A 6354-nucleotide genomic window follows, 5' to 3' on the forward strand; every position below is an offset into this window, starting at 1 on the left:
GCAAGCTCTGCCTCCCGGGTTCACACCATTCTCCTGCCTCAGCCTCCCAAGTAGCTGGGACCGCAGGCGCCCACCACCACGTCTGGCTAATTTTTTGTATTTTTAGTAGAGATAGGGTTTCACCGTATTCGCCAGGATGATCTCGATCTCCTGACCTCGTGATCCGCCTGCCTCAGCCTCCCAAAGTGCTGGGATTACAGGTGAGAGCCACGGCGCCCTGCCAGCCAGCTTTATTTTTTGAGCAGCTTTAGGTTCACAGCAAAATTGACACCAAAAAGATATAAGGAGTTCTCATACACCTGCTGTGCCCACAACCTCCCCAACTACTGACATCTTGCACCAGAGTGGTACATTGTTACAATCAGTGAATCGACACTGATACATCATTATCATCCAAAGTCCAGCTCACGCCTGTAATCCCAGTACTTTGGGAGGCCAAGGCGGGCGACTCACCTGAGGTCAGGAGTTTGAGACCAGCCTGGCTAACATGGTGAAACCCCGTCTCTACTAAAAATACAAAAATTAGCCCGGCTTGGTGACGCACGTCTGTTACCCCAGCTACTTGGGAGGCTGAGGCAGGAGAATCGCTTGAACCCAGGAGGCGGAGGCTGTGGTGAGCTGAAGTCTTGTCTCTTGACTCCAGTCTGGGCAATAGAGTGAGTCCGTCTCAAAAAAAGAAAAATAAAATAAAAGGAACCAAAATACAAAACACAAAGTCCACTGGGGTCACTCTTGGGGTTACGGATTCCATGGGTTTTGACAAATGCATGACCTGCGTTTAACATTATAGTATCAGACAGAGGAATTTTATTGCCCTAAAAATCCTCCATGCTCCACCTATTCATCGGTCCCTCTCTCCAGCTCCTGGCAACCACTGACCTTTTTTTTTCTTTTTTTTTTTTTGAGACGGAGATCTGCTGCTCTGTCGCCCAGGCTGGAGTGCAGTGGTGCAATCATGGCTTACTGCAGTCTTGACCTCCTGGGCTCAAGGATCCTCCCACCTCAGCCTCCTGAGTAGCTGGGACTACAGGTGAGAGCCACCATGCCTGTCTCATTTTTGTATTTTTTGTAGAGATGGGCTTTCATCATGTTGCCCAGGCCAGGTCTTGAATTCCTGGCCTCAATCAATCTGCCTGCCTTGGCCTCCTCAAATGCTGGGATTACAGACGTGAGCCACCGTGCCTGGCCAACCACTGATCTTTTACTGCCTCCATGCTTCTGCCTCTCCCAGCATGTCATGTAGTTGGCATCATCGTAGCCTTTTCAGATTGATTTATTTTACTTGGTATTATCCATTAGAGTTTCCTCCATGTCTTTTCATGGCATGAGAGCTCATTTCTTTCATTGGAGGATAACATTCCATTCTCTTGGATGTACCACTCTTTTTTTTTTTTTGAGACAGAGTCTCGCTCTGTCTCCCAGGCTGGAGTGCCGTGGCACCATCTGGTATCACTTCAAGCTCCGCCTTCTGGGTTCGCTCCATTCCCCTGCCTCAGCCTCCTGAGTAGCTGGGACTACAGGCACCTGCCACCACGCCTGGCTAATTTTTTCTTTTTGTATTTTTAGTAGAGACAGGGTTTCACCGTGTTAGCCAGGATGGTTTCTTTCTCCCGACCTCATGATCTGCCGTCCTCGGCCTCCCAAAGTGCTGGGATTACAGGCGTGAGCCACCGCGCCTGGCTGAATGTATCACTCTTTACCCATTCACCTACTGAAGGACATTTTGGTTGCTTCCAAGTTTTGGCAATTATGAGTAAAGTTGCTATAAATGTCCATGGGCAATTTTTGTGTGGGCATACGTTTTCAGCTTCTTTGAGTAAACACCGAAGAGTGTGATTGCTGGATTGGATGCTAAGAGTATGTTTAGTTTTGTAAGAAACCACCAAAGAGTCTTTCAAAGTGGCAGCATCGTTTCACATTCCCACCAGTGATGACTGAGAGTTCCTGTGGCTCCACGTCCTCATCAGCATTTGGTGCTGTTCACATTTTGGATTTGGGCCATTCTAAAAAATATGTAGTGGTCATTTTATCTTTTCTCTTTTTTCTGTTTCTCTGTTTAATTTAAAGTTAATAGCATTGACCAATACGTTGTATGCATTTACACTATAGCATGTTATATTTTTGTTTTGATCATATTCCTTTTCACTTTTCCATTCTTTTTCTTTTCTTTTCTTTTTTGAGACGGAGTCTCGCTGTGTTGCCCAGGCTGTGTGGTGGCACTGTCTTGGCTCACTGCAACCTCTGCCTCCTGGGTTCAAGCAATTCTCCTGCCTTAGCCTCCCGAATAGCTGGGACTACAGGTGTGCAGCACCACACCTGGCTAATTTTGAGTTTTCAGTAGAGATGGGGTTTCACCATGTTGGCCAGGCTGGTCTTGAACTCCTAGCCTCAGGTGACCCACCCACCTCAGCCTCCCAAAGTCCTGGGATTACAGGCGTGAGCCACTGCGCCCAGCCTCTGTTCTTTTTCTTTACTAATGCTCTCATAAAACAAAATGGTAAAAATGGGAATGAAACAAAAAAAAATGCTTTACATCATGCTATTGATTTATATATTTATGCATTTTAAAGTTGATTTTTGATGGACAAATGAAATTGTATGTATTAACAACATACGACATGATGTTTTGATACATGTATACAGTGTGGGATGGCCAAATCAGGGTGCCTCACACATACAGCACCTCACTCTTTGGTGTGATGAGAACATTTAGAACCGACTCTCTTGGTAACTGTCAGATCTCCTGCTATCTCTGTCTTCACGTCCTTCCCGCCGTCACCTGGAAGCAGGATGAGCCACAACCCAGAATCCACTGTGGGCAGCTGCTGAGCTCTCCTGGCTCAAGAACAGTGGTGGCTGCCAGGACCCTCTCCCGGCCATCGTCCGGGTCAGCCTGCTCGGGCGGGAGGCTGGTTTTGGAGGTCTACCTGGCTCCCTCTCTCCTTCCTCACTGCACCAAGTAGGGCATTTCCTAGAGTGTGTGAGGGGGCCGGCCCCTCCTTGCTTGCCCCTGCCCTACAGAGACCCCCTTTGCCTTCTCCCCCTGTGCGGGTGGAACTTGTGGGCTTGTTGCTTGGGCTTCGTGTCTGCAGGGCTTGGGAGTTTTGGGAGGCAGAGGGGGCCTGTTCAGTGATGCCTCATGTGTCCTCTGTGGGGTGCTTTACAGAGGCAGAGGACGGCCCTGCATCATGCAGATAGACGCTGCTGGCTAAGGCTTCCACTCTGAGCTCAGTCTGGCAGGCTGGGCACCCATGGGCACCTCGGGGCTGTCTGAAAGTCAGACCTCAGGGGAGCGGAGTTGGGGCAGGAATATCCGGAGGCTGCCCTCTCCCTCTCCCCGCCTGCCTCCCACCCCAGGCCCTGGCCCCATCGCCCCTGGTTGTGCCAATTGGGAAGTTTCCTTCTCGGGACTGTCGCCTCTCCAGGCTCTGTGTGTTCCATCCACTGCCAGAGAAGGATGTGTGATCACAATGAAAGGTGGGCACAGCGTGGCTTATGGCTGCCACCAAGAGTGAGGAGTTGGACACTGTTGGGGGGCAGCTCCTTCATCCTTCCAGACTCCCAGGCATTGGGGTGGCTGGGAATGGGCACTAAAGTCGCCGTGAGCTGGCCAAGACAGGGCGGGCCGTGCTAGTTGGGCAGCGCCTGCAGAGTGAGACTCATGGCTGCACACTCCCGTGGCTGCTGTGTGGACCCCAAACACAGGACAGAAACCCCCCCAGGGGCCTGAACCCTGGCAAGGCTCAGCCGGGGCTAGACAGGCAGGGGCACGGCCGTGGTGTGGGGTGCTGACTCAGCCCAGTGGGTCCATTCCTTTCCGTCATATTGGTGACAGCATCCAACCAGGCCACGGGCCATGAGCCCTCTGAGGCTGGGCCAACAGCCCTGTGGGACTAAGGAGTCAGGGCTGCCCCAGCGGCCTGGAGTCACTCAGTGGGCTGCAGCCTGGCTTTGTGGCCCCGTCTCTGCTCAGCCCTCTGGGTCTGTGTGTCACCCAAGCCTCTCACCGCTCCTTGAGCATGCCGTGGTCCTGGCCTCTGAGCCTCTGTGGGCGTGACTTTCTCTTGTGGCTTCCTCCCTCCTTCCAAGTCCAGGCAGATGCACCCTCTTTCCCAAACCCATCCCCTATACCCCGTCAGAGGGACTTCCTCCCGCCTTGGGGGTCTCCCCCATTTTGTCCTGATGCCCCGCCTGGTGGGTCATGGTTCCTGCCTGAGCCTGTGTCCCTGTGGCCCACGCGTTCCTCGAGGGTGAACACGGCCTTCTCCAGTTCTGAATCCCTCATCGTCCACCTGCTTCCCTGCTACGGCCTCTCCCATGGGCTCTCACCAGGTGCTGGGTTAAATGGGGTTGAATACAGACCACCTAAGGGGCCGAAGCCACTGCTTCCGTGTGTTTAGGGCGGGATTGGGATGGGCTCGGGCTTCCTAAGTAGTGACTGTGACTCCACTGGGTGACCTGGCTCCTGCTGCCTCTCATAGCAGAGTGGGGGTCCCCTTCTTCCTTGCTGGGCACAGGGCACACTTCTGGGTGGGAGACAGGGGCCTTTTTCACCAGCTCCCACCTGCCCTCTGCGAAAAGCTGTGAACATGGAAGCACCGACATTTGACAGCAGCCTCCTCCCTGGACGTCGGAGCCGCCAGAGGCAAGCCGGGAGGGCGCGGGGCTGGGTCGGGAGACGGCGAGTGAGCAAGTGGCGGGAGGCTGTGCTGAACCCCAGGTCAGGCTTTACCGGTGGAGTTTCAGGCACAGTTGTGAGATTTCTTTTTTTTTTTTTTTTTTTGAGACGGAGTCTTGCTCTGTCGCCCAGGCTGGAGTGCAGTGGCCAGATCTCAGCTCACTGCAAGCTCCGCCTCCCGGGTTCCCACCATTCTCCTGCCTCAGCCTCCCGAGTAGCTGGGACTACAGGCGCCGCCACCACGCCCGGCTAGTTTTTTGTATTTTTAGTAGAGACGGGGTTTCACTGTGTTAGCCAGGATGGTCTCGATCTCCTGACCTCGTGATCCGCCCGTCTTGGCCTCCCAAAGTGCTGGGATTACAGGCTTGAGCCACCGCACGCGGCCCCTAGTCGTGAGATTTCAAATTGTGAGTGGGAACTTCAGGACCCCCTGACTTCCACGGCAGAAGCGGTCTCCCGCTTCGCCCACACCTGCAAGTCTGGTCTGCCCCTCACCGGCCACGGGTCCTGCTCTCCCATGGCCTAGAAGCCTCACTTGCCTCTTGCCTCCTCCCCAGGCCAGGCAGGTTGTGATGATGAAGGAGTGAGAGGTTCACAGCTGGGGATTTCCCTGCCCATCAGGCGCCAGCTCCGGCCTCGTCAGCAGAGACTCCCTGCTCTGTCCCAGCCGTGTCTTGTCCGCATCTCACCCCGAGGAGCAGGCGAGGGACGCGAGGCACACAGGGCCGTCCTGACCTCGCTCCACCCACTTCACAGCGGCAGCCTGAGCCAGGAGAGAGGGCAGCGATTCCTCCCACGATGCCGTGGCCTTGGAGAAAGGCAGCCCGGGCAGTTGCTGGGAGAATACATGGAGATGACAAAAGCAATCACAACTGAGAGCTGACATTGTTTATTGAGTGCTTGCCGTGCCCTGGGCCTTGTTCTGGCCCTTTCTGCTGGCACTTGTGGAACCCTCACGATAACCTTGCAAAGGGGGTTTATGAAGCATGTTTCACAGATGAGGAGACTGAGGCTCGGAGAAATGACCTGCTAGGCTCATTCAGCCGGGAAGGGGTGAGGCTGACGCTAAGGGCTATGATGTGTGACTGTTGGTGGGAAGTATTCAATGGGGAATTTTGTCCCCGAGAGACCTGATCCCAGGAACCGACGTTTGAGAACAAGTGCCAAGTCTTGGGGCTGGCAGCGCCGAGGTCAACCAGGCCAGGCCTGGGCTGTGCTGTTCCCTCCTGGGGACAGAGCAGAGCACTTGGCCCTTCACTAAGCCCTCCCGCTTCTGTGCTCTCTTTGGCTCTTCACGGCAGCCTTGGAAAATAGGAGTTAAGATTCCCATTTCCTAGTTGGGAAAACTGAGGCCTGAGATGGGAAGTCCCTGCCCAGCATGGAATGCCAGAGAGGGAGGAGTTGACCCATAACTTCGACCTTGGCACCTGCAGCCTCCCCTGCCCTTTCCCCGGTGGGGGTGAGGCTGCTGTGTGGGTGTGGGGGTGACTCACACGGGCCACGTGGGCGGGCGGGCGGGCAATGCAGCTGTGGCTGGTGGGCGTGGCCTGCCTGGCGCCGAGGGCAGGTGGCCCAGCCAGTTCTGCCTCTGATGTCTCATTCCAGCCATCCCTCTGCCTGCAATGAGAGCTTTCCACCGCCTCAGCCACCGTCCCACCCAGGGGCCTTGGGCCCCA

Source organism: Rhinopithecus roxellana, chromosome 19 (genome assembly GCF_007565055.1).
Source record: "Rhinopithecus roxellana isolate Shanxi Qingling chromosome 19, ASM756505v1, whole genome shotgun sequence".
NCBI classification, from domain to species: domain Eukaryota; kingdom Metazoa; phylum Chordata; class Mammalia; order Primates; family Cercopithecidae; genus Rhinopithecus; species Rhinopithecus roxellana.